General features: G+C 47.4%; 1 protein-coding gene across 1 annotated transcript in view; it reads left to right on the top strand.

The window, feature by feature from the left end:
* Positions 1 to 3,367: 3,367 nt before the first annotated feature.
* Positions 3,368 to 14,693, top strand: part of LOC122379497 — a 29,550-nt gene continuing 18,224 nt past the window's right edge. The window contains exon 1 of the mRNA XM_043361764.1: positions 3,368 to 3,502. The gene's annotated coding sequence lies outside the window, so the exon portion shown is untranslated. The remainder of the gene's footprint in view (positions 3,503 to 14,693) is intronic.

The raw sequence follows: 14,693 nt of genomic DNA, 5'->3' as shown, positions 1-14,693 counted from the left end.
TCCCCCCACCTCCCGCTTAACCCTGCACCGCCTGGGCTAATTCCGTACCCACGACAGCCGGGGGAAGGGGTCGGATCCGACCCCCCCCCCCCCTGTTATCTCGAGAACCAATGGTCGCATCGAGCCCCGCGAGGCGGCGTTCGAAAGGTATCTACGAGACCTTCCCAAAGCACTCTTAACCCTCGCCGGCCGAGGGGGGGGGGCGGGTGCCCCCCCCCATAGGGTTTTTTCGCGATAGCTCCGAACACGCTGGCGATAGAGAGCTGAAACTTGGCATACCTGACCTTTGATCCAAGCCGCATCTTTTGGCACCAACCGCATTTTTGGGTCAGGTCAGGTCACTGACCTATGACGTCATAAGTGAACCTCTGCACGGTCTTCAGATGTCGCAACTTCGCAACGCCCTCACTGCCAGAGGAGATGTCACAGGGAAATGAAACTTGCAGGATCTAGTATCCATTATGAGTCCCACAACTTGTATATCTCGGATTTTTCCTAAAGGTCATATGAGGTCAGGTCATTTTCGTGACCTCACCATTATAAGTCAATGGGGAAAAATGAAAACTGCTATTCTGGCGCCGGGAACGATCTCCAACTATCTCAAGCACACAGAATCGTGATTTTATGCACTCCTTGCAAGGTTAGATGCGTCACTTTTGCAATGTTGACCTTGCGTGACGTCATTTATGACGTCATCAAGGTCAAATTAGTTTTTCGTCAATAACTCTTGATCAAATTGAGCTAGCGAGTCGGGGAAGGCACCAATGGACTCAGGAAGGCCTGCCGAATCGAATGATATGCGACATGACCTCTTTCGACCAACTTCGTGACCTGGCGGTGCTGACCTGACCTTGACCTGAGGTCAACACCCCAAGTTGACCTGACCCGGACAAAAAGTATATCATTCGACGCGCCTGAGCGAGGTGAACACGATGCTGCCAAAATCGGCGCTCTGCGGCCGTTTTTTGCGAAGTTATTCACCAAAAAACTGAACCGTACCTTGGGGCACTTGACCTGACCTCAGAGGTCACCGGTTGACCTAGGACCTTAAAATCGGGTACCAATCTCTGCGTCTCGTAACGGCGCACACGCTCGTTTTTTCCGCGACGCGCTAGCTCCACCAGGGGCGAAACGGCGAGGGGGGGTCGTACCCGCCCCCCCCCCACCTCGGCCGGCGCGTATGTAGAAAACCAATAGGTCCGGCGAGGGTTAAGATTTTAAGATTGAGGTCAACTTTCGGGTCAAGGTCAGGTCAAATGTCAAATTCTGGGGTTTTGCATGATTAGGCTTACGGACAGCGGAATCGTTAGCTGCTGCTCGAAACTCACCAAAAATGACCTCAAAGACCTAGTGAAGGTACCATGTGCGTATTGGGGTCATACTAAGTACGGGTCAAGGTCAGGTCAGGTCACGAAAGGTCACGGTTTTCACTGTCTGCTACATGGGCGTGCGACACATGTTTTATGGCTTATTTTTCACGCCGAATCCGATGGTAATGGTTATGTGTGACCCCAAGTCACTGTGCTGGAGATAAGTGTGCATTGAAAGCATAAAGAATTGTTTTTACCACACATAACTAAACGAGGGCTGAGAAAAAGGGTCAATTTTTCAACTTTTTATTTTTGACATAAAAATGCACTTTTCTAGACCAGCTTTGTCCCAGGAATCTAGTGGTGCCATTTGTTTTCACATGCGATTTTCAGAAATGCTTCTAATTCACGAAAATGCTTATGACGTCACCATGCCCTATGCGTGTTGGAGCTATTATTACAATTTGGGGGTAAAACAATCAAGATAGAAAGTTGAAATTTGCGACATCTAATGTTCTACTAGAGCTCTATAACATATATTCCTTTTTTTTGAAATTCCCAAAATTTTGGATTTTAATAGCTGTTTTCCAAAAAAATAGTTTTTTGAATTTTGAGGGGTGAAAAACGCACTTTATGGAAAATCCGAGATGGCCATTGTAAAGAACTCGTTGAGCTGCGTCTATTCATTTCCTTAATTTGCAATTTGCTTTAAAACCTGATTTTTGGCGATTTTTTAAACATTTACCACTTTTTGACTAAAAACGTCATGTAGTTACATCACTAAAATCGATATACCTAATTTTTTTTAAAATCTTAAAAATTACACAGGAGACGTCAAACTGATAGGGGAGAAGGTATGCCAAGTTTCAAGTTGATAGCGTAAGCGGTTCTTGAGGTATTCAAGAAAAACGGAGGGGGGGGGGGGGTCGGATCCGACCCCCCCCCCCCAGGCGGTCGCGGGTTAACCCTCGTCATCGTTGTCACCGCTGGTCACCGTTGGGTCACCGTTGGATATCAAGTGCGCTGCTAATCATATACCGATGACGATGCCGTTTTCTGGTGCTAATCCAGCTAGAACCTCTTTGTCACACTACCCGACCATATTTTTGCTGCTGAGGTCATTTCAGGTCAAGTTAGGTCAAGGTCAATGATATGTGTTTGTATGTCTGTGTGTGTCTGTGTGTATACTGATATGTGCACCGATTGTTTATGTGTCCATATTACATGAAATCATGATCTGAGAAGCTTTTACCAAAAATGCAGTCAAAAAACTTCACGAAAAGTGAATTCAGCCTGCCTAAAACGCAATTATTTTAGATGGCCTAGGCTGACCTTGACCCTGACCTTGACATCTGTACATCGTCGAACAACATGTTCCATCATCCATGATAGGTGGGAGGTAAGACTGGCAAAAAAAGGCCGAAAGCAAGGTGTCAAAAGCTCACAAGGCCCATAGCCAACGCAAGATGTTGAGAATTGGTCATTTGGGTCATGACATGACCTGAAAAACAAGGCCATATCTCCGAGCCAAAAACCACAGAAACTTCAAGAAAGGATAGAGGAGCAGCTATGCGAAAAATCAGACTTCTAGCTCTAACAATGTTGAGTGCAGAGCAGAAAGACTACCGGGGGGGGGGGGGAAGGTGGTTACCACCCCCCTCCCATGTGCGGGCGAGGGTTGATCAATCTCCCCCTCCCCAACCCCTGACCGGGCGAGGGATGAGATGTAGGTCTGAACCCTCCATTTTGTCGAGATATCCACTGAGATCATAGACACGCCTCTTCCATCCCTGCACATGCCTGCTCGTCACTATGTTTTGTTTTGCCGAGTTGCATGAGTTGTCCCGGGGATTGGGGAAGGGAAGGGGAGGGGTGGGGAGGGGGGAACTGCACATCGACCGGCGGCCCGTGTTGTCCCTAAAACCCTGGTGACACCCCACTGACGTCATCAGGCCAGGACACCGCGCCGCCGACTCACTGAACACGATCGATTCTGCCAACACACCGACTCGCGGTGTTGATATTCGACGCAGTTCCAGACGGGAACAAAGGCCGACGGAGGAGCGGGAGGGGCACGAGCTGCACTGCGTCCACCGGCCGGGTCAGTGGACAGAGCGGGCGGTCCAACAGTGTGTGGACGGTACTGAGCTCTGTCCACCGGAGCCGACCACGGCGGAGGCGGCGAATATCAGGTGAGCCGGGCCGACCTGTGTGTGTGTGTGGGGGGGGGGGGGATCTGTGTGTCCCTGTGTCTGTTGTTGAGTGTGTTTTGTCCGTCTGTGTCTATTGTCAGACCATAGGTGTTTATGTAACGGTGTGTATGTGATTCTGTGAGTCTTTGTGTGTCTTCTCTTTGCGCTAGGTACAGTCACCAGCAGTTGCTACCCATCACCCCCGGACGGCGGGGGAGCAAGCTACCACCGCCCCTGCGAGACTAGCGCCGCCATGCGCCAAGAAGTGGAAACACCACGTGACTGAGGCCACGTGAGGGCAGGGTCACGTGATGGAGGGGCGGAGCATAGTAGCTTTTGCACCCGACACTAACTGAAATGCGGCGCTGTGATTGGGCGCCTTAGCATGAATGAAGCCCCGGCGCCAGAATCAGCCGTTCGCCTTATATGGAAAGCGAGCCTTTGCGTTTCACTGTCCTGTATTGGTTTGAGAGCCACGGCACCATACGAATTGTGAGCCCCTTTGAACGGGTCACCGCCCGAGGCACTGAGGCGACGGCTGTGCCGGGCAAAGTCTAGCCTGGTGGGAGAGGTGGGCCAGGGAAAGTGCGATCGAGCAGCCACTGGGACGTGGATTGGTATTATCCAACCGCGACAAACGATGTAAGCAGCCTCTTCTCGTGTCATAGACAGTGTCTATGACCAGGGTTGTATACGACTCAATCAATAGCAATCAATTCAATCACGACAAATTTGGGAAACCAATCAAATCAATCAAGTCAGAGCAGTTTTCGGGAATTGATTCAATCGACTCAAACGCGACAATGAAAGGAATCAATCAACTCAATCAAACGACTCAAACCAAGATATACATTAGGTTTTTTGCCCCACCAACTTGGAAAAGTGTCCATGGCAGTCTGGTGTACCTACCTACCTACCTACCTACCTACCTACCTACAGAAGAAACATAAAAATATTGTCATTTAAAATTATAAATTGCCATGCCATTCAAAGTTTCAATGTAATAAGGAAGGATACATAGTGATGGACAGGTGGATCATGATATTGAGGTTCAATGGGTAGAATTGGAGCAGAAGTTTCATTTAATGGGTGCAAAATAACCCAGTAGTTGACTTCAACAAACACCCCTTAACCCAAATCACCACCTTTCACCTAAAAGTTGTCAATTTAATTTTGGCCATATTCCAGCTAGGTCAATAGGCCATCTACCCCATGTAAAGCCCCCGTCTGTCTCTTATGTGAGTTATGCGGAGCTCTTCTGAATTGAACCCTGAATAGAGATGCCACTTTTGAGCCCGCGAACCCGCTTTCTGCGGGTTTTCAAAACCCGCAGGGTTTTTGGCGGGTTCGAGAAGCAAAACTTGTCGTGTGGCGGGTATTTGGCGGTCAGACTTAAGAACCTTTAATTTTTTTTTTTTTAGATGCAAAACACAATGCCAAGTGCATTTGCTCAGGTTAACAATACAATATTGATCGAAACAACTTTTAAAACAGAACCAAATATAAAATATATCATGGCAGCACATTTTAAATGCAAAACTGAAAACAACCAGCAATAGCATCCACAGTCTAGCAATGACCAAACCAGGGTACAAGCAACAAACTACAAAGCATAAATAAATGCTGATGAAAGCATTCCATAAAACATAAAAGAACATGAAAGCAAACTTATAGGAAGCTGAACTGAAGTCCATGTGCAGTGTGCACTAGATATACATTATGGAAGAACCCAGACTTAAATGAGATGTTGAAAATCAGAGCAAATACCACATGTTACTTTATTTGCGTCTGGTCGGCATAAAAAAGACCTATCAGCTAAACAAAATTTGATGCAAATTTATTGATTACCTATCCTACTCTATGTTCTGTCCCACCCTATATAACGAAAATAGCACACCAATTACCCTTACTGTTACAAAAAATCAAAATATTGACTGGCATGCGGCCCAAACACAGCGCAATACAATACTGGCGCACTTCCGACATTATGACAAGGATTGGTATTTGACTGCGTCAATTTTGGTCTCTGAGGCGAAGGAAAGCTGTCATTGATGACGCAATAATAATTTTACAATCAATTTTTCTGTCTTGGTTTTTGAATGCCTCAAAACAGCAGTTATACATGTTACAAAACCACGTAGCTGGTCGCATTTATTTCTTTTGTCTTTTTACGTCCTTATTATTTGTATGCCGAGAGAGGACCAGGCGGAGAGCATTACCAAGACCATCTATAAAATTATTACATTTAATTTAGTATTTGCTGTCTCTTTATTTCTTAACCGGTGATTAATCTCTGAATTGTAAAACTTTAGCTGTTGTGTAAAATAATTTTATCAGAATGGCACATGAATATGCATTGTACAACGGTGTTTTCGCAACAAGTTCGCACTAACTACGGCTGCAATAATTTAGTCGCTGTAACATTCCTTGCAATCAGCTGTTGGTGACGCTTCTGACGCATGTTTTCAGAAATGCGTAGTTCATTGGTGGTTAGTTGGTTTTTGCTCGGATTTTGCATGATTTGTTTTATGTGTAGATCGACCGGATGCTCATTATTCACCGTGTCACTATTTATTTTTAACTGGAAATCGCATATCTTTTTATATCAACATTCATTTTGATAGCAATATCATTCCAGAAGCCTAACATTGAGAGGGAGCCAGAGTGAAATTTTGATCCTCAGCCAATGCTGAAGGGTAAGGTGAGAGAAAGATTTTACTGAACTCTTTTCAGAAAGGAATTTCAAATGTATTGATGCATTATTCATTTTCCACTACAGTGTGCACTTCCTGAGGACTTAGCATAGCAATTTCAAGTCCTTACTATTTGATTGGCTGTCTTTTTCTGCACAGCAATGAAGCAAGTAAGGTTTATATAGCTCTAGCATTGACCCAGCTGTATTTTTTTCTTGCAAAAGCAGGTTTTTGAAATTGCGGGTTTTTGGTGGGTTCGGCTCAGCCAAAATCAGCTTGCGGGTAGTTGTGGTTGGGCAAGGGGTAGCTGCGGGGCGGGGCGGGTAATGAAATTGCAAATTTGTGGCATCTCTAACCCTGAACATAATGAACCTAGCTAGGTTTCATGCCACACTAACACCATATGAAAGTGTTGAAAATGTGCTACAAATTTGACAACTTCATTAGGTATGCTTTATGAAGACAGCAGGAAAGCAGGTAGGTAAGTACCTACTTACCTGCCTAGATGTGTCACTGGCTACCAACAGTACCAACGAAGGTAGATAGGTTATATGTGAAGAATTCAAAACATTTTATGGTTGTTGTTGTTGAAGAGTTAGGGCGCGCAGCAGCTTGGCTCAACATTTTATGGTGCGACTGCGAAAAAACAAAGAAAACGTTTTGCCGATAAGTATGCTAAGCTTTTATAAATCCTTATTCTACGTCTTTTGATTTTTTGGTAAGATGACGTCATTGATTATCATGTAGTATGGTAGATCATCATAAAATAAATCGGTTGTACAACACCAACTTCGTTTTAATTATTATTTCATTTGAAATAAAACCACTTAATAATATTCGGTAAAATATTTTAAGGAAAATGAAATATATTAAATATGTTATGCTTAGGCTCTCAGGAGAAAAGGATCAACAAACGTTCTGCTGCAAATTAAACAATGCAGCAAATTGGCTATTAATTTACGTAAACGAATTAGCGAGACGAAAACGACGCTTTTGTTTCAGTTGTTTTTGTAGGGGTTTCAGAGGGGTGTTCACGGGCACCGCACACTGCTGCGTGCGCTGTGTGCGGTGCGTCCAGCAGGCGTGGGGGTAGGGGATGGGTAGGCTCTCTGACGTCACGGCTGCGTGCGGTGGACGCTCCGCTGTGGCCAGTCCCGACCGGCCACAGCGATCGCTGTGTGCGGTGACGGAAGGCTGACGTAGGGACGCAGTGGCCGGAGCTTGGAGGCTGTGTGCGGTCCGACCGCACACAGGGCCCGTGAACAGCCCTCAGATATTTATAGAGTTCAGTGGGTTGTTTCTGAGGAGATGTGGAGATGTGAATTATTAATTAATCACACTTTATTAGTATATAGGGCCTTGCACTTTATCATCTGGATTAAAAAAAAGTTTCCTGCTGAGTGCAGAAAGGTAGGTAGGTGCATCGCCGGGTTCTATCACAGGATTGGAGCAGTTATTGCAGTTGAAAGTCAAAGTTGGCTGTTCATTTTTAGGCCCTGTTCTTTATTTGGCCATCTACCCCATATTGCAGTTGTGATGACAAGCAGTTTTCAGTGTAGTTTTGTGATCTTTGATGTCATCAATTGGTGTCATTATTTTTCGTCGACTAAAACTTATTTAAACTTTCCATTCAATCGACTCAATCATACGAGTCACTCTAATTTTCGGGAATCAAATCAGTCAACCAGTCGCTAAAGTCAAACGAGTCAGTCAACCAGTCATCTCGAAAAGTCAATCGACTCAATCCAATCAACTCAAAATACGCGTTGAATCAAATCAATCAATTCAATCGACTTGATTGGTATACAACCCTGTCTATGACACGAAAAGCTAGACAGACAACGTGGGCAGTGCCCAATCAAAAGCTACTAAACGATCCAGTTAAGAAGTTGGCGAGGTAGCCAGACCAAATAAAAAGTTTTTAATTCGATTTTGGTTGACAAATGACATACAAGCCCGCTGTGATGGACCACAAAAGGAGCTGAACAGCTCATACAACTTCTAAAAAGCTCAACGGTTTAAAAAATCCAAAAGTTAAATGTTAAAATTCAGCCTGCATGTTTAAACTCTGGTCCGGCGCTGGCAGGAAGCTTATATTGCCACTTGCAATTCCACTACGTTGTAATATAACCAATAGTTCTGTGAGAGCAGCAACTGAAAGCCCCGTTGAGGGGGGGGGGAGGGCGGCGCGAAATGGCCCCCTCTCTCCTTTGCAGTCGATATCTCCTAAAGTATAGCAAATGTCGCCACCAAACTTTCAAGACCCCTCCGGGCATCATTTTTACACCTTGTGACCAAATTTTTCCAGAGCTCGTATGAAAGGTTAGTCACAAATGACGTCAGAGGGATGTCATGTTCTGTCATTTTTGACCCAATAAAAGGTTTAGCGGGAAGAGCTGTCACGCTTACAGTTTTAAAGATAACGAAAAATATTCGAAATCAAAAAGATGTAAATAAACAGCAAAAAAAGATGTAAATTAAAAAAAAAAAACGGCGACGGTCAGGTCACCGTAACGTCAAGTGACCTTACCTCAGAAAAAAATTCGAAAGCTCGCTGTAGCTACACCGACTGAGCGGACTTTAAAACTCTCAGTAATTGCTTAGGGTAATAGTGTGTATAAAATGGATACCTCGGATTTTGTATGTCTGTGACCTAAGGTCACGTCAATTTTGCGACTTCTCCATTAGGTATAAGTCAATGGGAGAAAATTGAAATGCGCCTCTTTTGGACGAATTTCGTTCTACACCCAATCTAACATCGGTCCATAGGTAAACATGACACACTGAATCGGAAAATCGCACCTGTGACCCCTGTGTGTGCCCCTGAGGTCATTTTAGGACATAAAAGGTCTTCAGCAGTTTTTTACTTTTGACAGAGACGTGCTAGAGCGGTGAAAACACCGTTGATCCGAGGTCAAATTTGAGATCAATCAGAGCGGTGCCCTCTGGGGCTAAACCGTTGATCTGAGGTCAAATTTGAGGACATGTTGGCGAAACAGCGTTAAAAGAGCTATCGAATGCGCTTTTCTGCGGCGCTGTAGCTCTATTGGTTCCCGAGTTAGCCGTCGGGTGTTCAAAATCGTTGAAATCGACAAAATTTAACCTCTGAAGAATCCTGGTGACCTGACCTTTGCCCTGACCTTAAAATGACCGAGTGTTTTCCTCCTTATTTTTGACGTTCTTTCGATTGCCGCTTACCGCGTGTCGCTACGTAGCCCAGGAGCCGAGTTAGACGGAGGGGCGTGAAACGCCCCCCCCCCCCCAGTACTCGACGGAAAGTTCATGCCACCAACACGGCGCGGGTTAATTGTTATGCTATCTAGCTCCTGTTATAAGCTGTGGAGTCGTGGACCCGAACTTGAATGAACTGGGCCTTACATTTTCATAGCAAACGTAAAAAAATGTTTAATAGGTTGTGCAAAAAATAGCATCTCTTTTATGAAACATTTGCGAAACCTTCAACATCATCCCCAGACCCCATTAGTGCCGAGCTCCCAACGACGACCATAAAAGCGTCCCCATCCCGTCATAGGCGGCGGAACGGGAAGGGCACCCTGTGCCCCCTTTGATTTTTGCATTTCAACATTAGCCCTATGAGCGTTGCATGAAAATAATAGGACCAAAAGTCGGCAGTGCCCCCCCCCCCCCCCCCCCACTTGAAGGTGTTCCGCCGCTACTGCATCCCGTCAACGTGGGTTTATCATAAGGATGCTAAGATTTAATTTCCAATCCGAAGCTGTAATGATGAAAAGCAAATTTACGTTTTACATGTGAAACAAGCTGACAAAACTAAATATTTCCTCTCTCGCTCCCTCTCACTGATTGACCCATTGCCCTCTATCTCATTTTACCCTCTCTGGTTTTCCTTTTCTGTCTCTCTTTTCTCTCCTCCCGTCCTTATCCCTTCCCTCCAGTCTTTCTTAGCTCTCTCTCTCTCTCTCTCTCTCTCTCTCTCTCTCTCTCTCTCTCTCTCTCTCTCTCTCTCTCTCTCTCTCTCTCTCTCTCTCTCTCTCTCTCTCTCTCTCTCTCTCTCTCTCTCTCTCTCTCTCTCTCTCTCTCTCTCGCCATCTCTCTCTCTCTCTCTCGCCATCTCTCTCTTGCTCTCTCTCTCTCGCTCTCTCTCGCCATCTCTCTCGCTCTCGCTCTCTCTCTCTCTCTCTCTTGCTCTATCTCTCTCTTTCTCTCTCTCCCTCTCTCTTTCTCTCTCTCTCTCCCTCTCTCTCCTCTCTTTCTCTCTCTCCCTCTCCCTCTCTCTCTCTTTCCTCACAATATTCTCGACTGTCACAGCGCTGTAGGGCTTGTTTCCAGACAGGTCCAGGCGCTCTCCACTGCGCAGGCCCCAGCCCACACGGCCCAACCGCTCAAGCACCCTCCGGCGGATGACCTCTGACCTCGGCGACCTGACCCCAGCCGACCGATCGCGTCCCCCTCCACGCCTCCGCCCCGCTTCCCCCACTACAGCTGCGTAGTAATTGTAGCGTGTGCAAAGGTCACGTGACATTATTTACTTCTGCGGCTTGTTCGGCTGACAAGAGATGGCACTAGTGGTCTGTGGAACAGAGGCGGGGCTAGGTTCTACGACTTCTTGGGGCACACTTTAGGGCAGAAAAGAGGTTTTTTGGCTCTCCATCCCAAAATGCTTCGAATATACAAAAACAAGTTAGATATTCGAAAATCGGAGGACCAAACGGATCGTTTGACGTATCTTGCGCGTCTGAGAATTGATCGGTCTTCAAACTACTGAACAAAAACGAGGTGATTAGTAGCAAGTGCTGGTGACTGTACCTACCCGTCTTGATGTGTTTGGATGTCTGTGCTTCATCATATGCCTGTATGTTGGCGTGTCTGGCCTCGGCTAACATGCATTAACTGGGGGGAGGGCATAAGGGGCGGAACGGGGGAGGGGCACCGGGGAACCGTGTCCCCTTGATTTCGGCATTTTAACCCACGCACACTGGCGGTCGCAGCCGCTAGCAAAAGGGGGGGCCAAAGTCACACTCGCGGGACATAACATTTATCCGTCACCGGAGGGGGGGGGGGGGTGATCGGCTAATTTTTTACGTCCACGAGGTGCCGCGCAGTTGGCATTACTTATGCTTCATCCATCTGATTCTCGCGTGAAATCTTTAAGCTCAATTTAAGGCAAAATCACCAGTTCCATTTCCCGTCCCACGGTGCTTTCACTGGTCGGCCCACTGCACCATGACGACGGATCGGTGGGATCGGTGTAGCATAGGTATACTGGAAGGTCAGGCACGCGGATTCATGACCTTACCACTATAAAACAATTCGGAAAAGTACAGATACCTCTTGCTTTGAACAAGCATGTGAAACCCAGAGAGCATTCTCAGACTATGACATTTACCCAGTTAGGTAACATACCTAGTTGTGTGGCGGCGGGCGAGAGTAGGTACACCGACCTCTGGAGACCCCCCACAGGTTCCGAGCTTTCAAAATTGGCATCTGAGGGCCGCGCGCGACTCCTGCGGGGCTTCGCAACGGCTCTATTGGGGCTCACTCAACCTGCCTAGTCTTACTGCTAAAAAGACTGGCCCTGAGCCCTAAGGACTTCATCAATCATCAGTCTCTGCCAGCCCCAGGACCCACACCGGCTCATGGGGTCCCGACGTCGAAATATGATGGAATCTGCGCGGGACCATCAGGACGTAATCTCGATCAGGACCAACGTAAGGCTGTGCCGGAGACTGCGTGAGCCCTCTGATCTTCAGAAACCCACCCATGTATGTTTTCACGTAGAGGCCAGTTTAGGGCCCTCAGAGACCAGTACAGGGCCTGCAAACTACAAAGGCCAGTAGTTTGAGACAATCAGTGACCGAGTTGGGCTCTCAGAGGCTAATGTGGGTCATTACAGGCCAACATGGGCCCTCAGAGGTCAGCGTGGGGCCCTAAAAGACCGGCATAAGCCGTCGTTGGACCCCAGAGGCCAGCAGAGGGCCCTCAAAGGCCAAGATGGGCCCTCCTCAGATGCCAATGCAGGCCCTTAGAGGCCGACATCGGGTCTTCAGCAGCCAGTGCGGGGCCCTCATTGGCACCTAAAGGTTCGTCTTGGGACACCACAGACAGAAATAAGGCCACCAGAGACCGGTGTGAGACCCTCAGACGCCGGTTGGGACCCCTGAGGCCGGTTAGGGGCCCTCATAGGCCAGATGTGGGGTCTCAGAGGTTGATGTAGGTTCTTAGCGGTCAACGTTGGCGCTTGACTGTTACTGAAGTTCCCTCAGAGGTCAGTGTAGGACGCTCAAAGACCGGTGTGGGAGCTATATTAATAGCTGGGCGTGGGTTTTTTTAGCCTCGTGACGATCGAATAGTTGCCAGGGCCCCATACACCTATATGGGGGCCCATTGGTTGTTTGAGGGGGGGCGAATGATATGATGGCCCTTTATTGACCTTTGGGGGGGGGCATGGCCCTGATGCCCCCCCCCGCGACCGCCACTGTGTAAACATTACACACATGCCTCTGAGATTACATACTAGCTCATGCAAACTCTATGCAGGCCCCGGAGTTCCCACGCTAATCCTTAAGAAACCAAGCCGGCATACGGCGTCACCACCGGGCTTCTGAGGTGCACAACCAGAAGCCTGGTGGTGCACCTCACCACTGCCGAAGAGGGTCTCATGCCAGCCATTGCTGGGCCTACGAGAGCCTCAAGTAGGCTGACCGCCAAATTGACAGAATGCGAAACTGAGCCCACTCATGAGTGAAATTTACGTCCTTTGATGGCGCAAGAAAGAAAATGAAACATACGAAAAGCTTTTCTAGGACTTTGGTTCGATCTGAAAGGTGGGGCCAAAAGATAGTATGGCCCCACCTTTCAGCACCAAAGGGGGGGCCATGGCCCCCGTGCCCCCCCCCCCCCTGGGACCGCCAGTGCCCACGCACCGACGGGGGTCTGCGCCAACTTCGCACCGACGGAGAGGGGGGGCGGATGACCGCCCCCCCCTGAGATCTCAAAAACGAAGCAAGATAGCGACAAGCGGTAAACGGCATCGGATATGCACGGACAAGGTCTACAATTTTTACAAAGGGCATTTTCAGGTCAGGTCAACGATGACGTCACAGAGGTCGAAAAAGTCAAAATGGCGGCGCTAGATATGGAGAGAGTTTTTCTCGAATAACTTTCGAATTAGTCAAGATAGCAACAAACTAAGGGCATCATCGTGATCCTCTCGTCAATCCGCATCGAATAATATGTAAGTTGACCTCGAAAGGTCAAGGTCAAAGGTTGACCTCAGGTCACGTGACCTCGAGGTCATCATGTATATCATTCGATGCGTCTTGACGAGCTGAACACAATGAGACCATCCGCGCGGCAGTATCTTGTTCCTGTACGGAGTTATTGGCAAAAAACCTTTGGTAACCTTTGATGACGTCACATGACCTTACAGCTGCCCAACAGCAAAACAGACCTCAAGGTAGTGAAGATTGATCTATATGAACTCATGTATGGTATATGGGACCATTCTGACCCGTTTTAGTGGTAAAAACAGGGAGTTGATTTTTCCCCTATTGACTTATAATGGGGAGGTCGCGAAATTGACCTGACCTTAGGTCACCGACATAAAAATTCCGAGATAAAGAAATTGTAGCTACTAATGACCTAATAACATCCTGCGACTTTCAAAGGCTTCCGACATCTGCTGTAGCTCTGGCACGGTGACAAAAGCTGCAAAAAAGTGACTTGAGGTTGGGTCATTCAAAGTGACCTGGTAACCTGACCTTAAAAGTTAGGAGGTTCAAACTTGCACATCATGTGTAAAATTAATAAAAAATAGTCGTACCAAATTTCGCGGCGCTACGCGCCGCGGTTTTCCCGCTATCCGCGAAAAACCTCAAGGGGGCGGATATCCACCCCTCCGTCGGTGCGCGTGTTAACATAAGCCCTATGGGCGTTGCATGGACAGAATGGGACCAAAAGTCGGCAATGCCCCCCCCCCCCCACCTTAATTGAAGGTGTTCCGCGCTACTGGGGAGGGGGCAAATGTCCCGCAGTGGCTGCCAGTTGCCCCTGCAGTGATGAGATTTTGCCCAACCTGTCGGAGTAAATATAATGCGCTTCAAATAAACATTCTCCAAGCTGTCAAACCCGATGTGAAAGTCAATCAATCCTATTTCCTTTTCATATTTTGTCGCCCGTGTTTACACTGCTCTTAGTCTAATATCGTAGAGAACATCCAGCGGCGTATCCACAATCCTGAGGTTACCTTTACTTTAGAGGACCCAGTGGAATTTTTTTTTTAACCCGCGCCCTGGTTGGGGGTGTTTTTTGCCCCCCGTTCCAATCGTTTCGCACTCTCTCCCAATTTAATGCGCCGATCGCCGCGAAAATTTCAGAACCCTCTTGTAAATCGGTTTTACACCTTGTTACCTTTTCTTCCACAGTGTATGATAGGTTGGCCGCAAATGACGTCAGAGTGACGTCACGTTCAGGTATTTCCGACCCAAAAGAGGTTTGATGGGAGGAGCTGTCAAGACCAA

This window comes from Amphibalanus amphitrite, unplaced genomic scaffold (genome assembly GCF_019059575.1).
Source record: "Amphibalanus amphitrite isolate SeventyFive unplaced genomic scaffold, NRLGWU_Aamphi_draft 000008F_arrow, whole genome shotgun sequence".
In the NCBI taxonomy this organism is placed as follows: Eukaryota; Metazoa; Arthropoda; class Thecostraca; order Balanomorpha; family Balanidae; genus Amphibalanus; species Amphibalanus amphitrite.
This window is presented reverse-complemented; position numbering and strand designations above follow the sequence as displayed.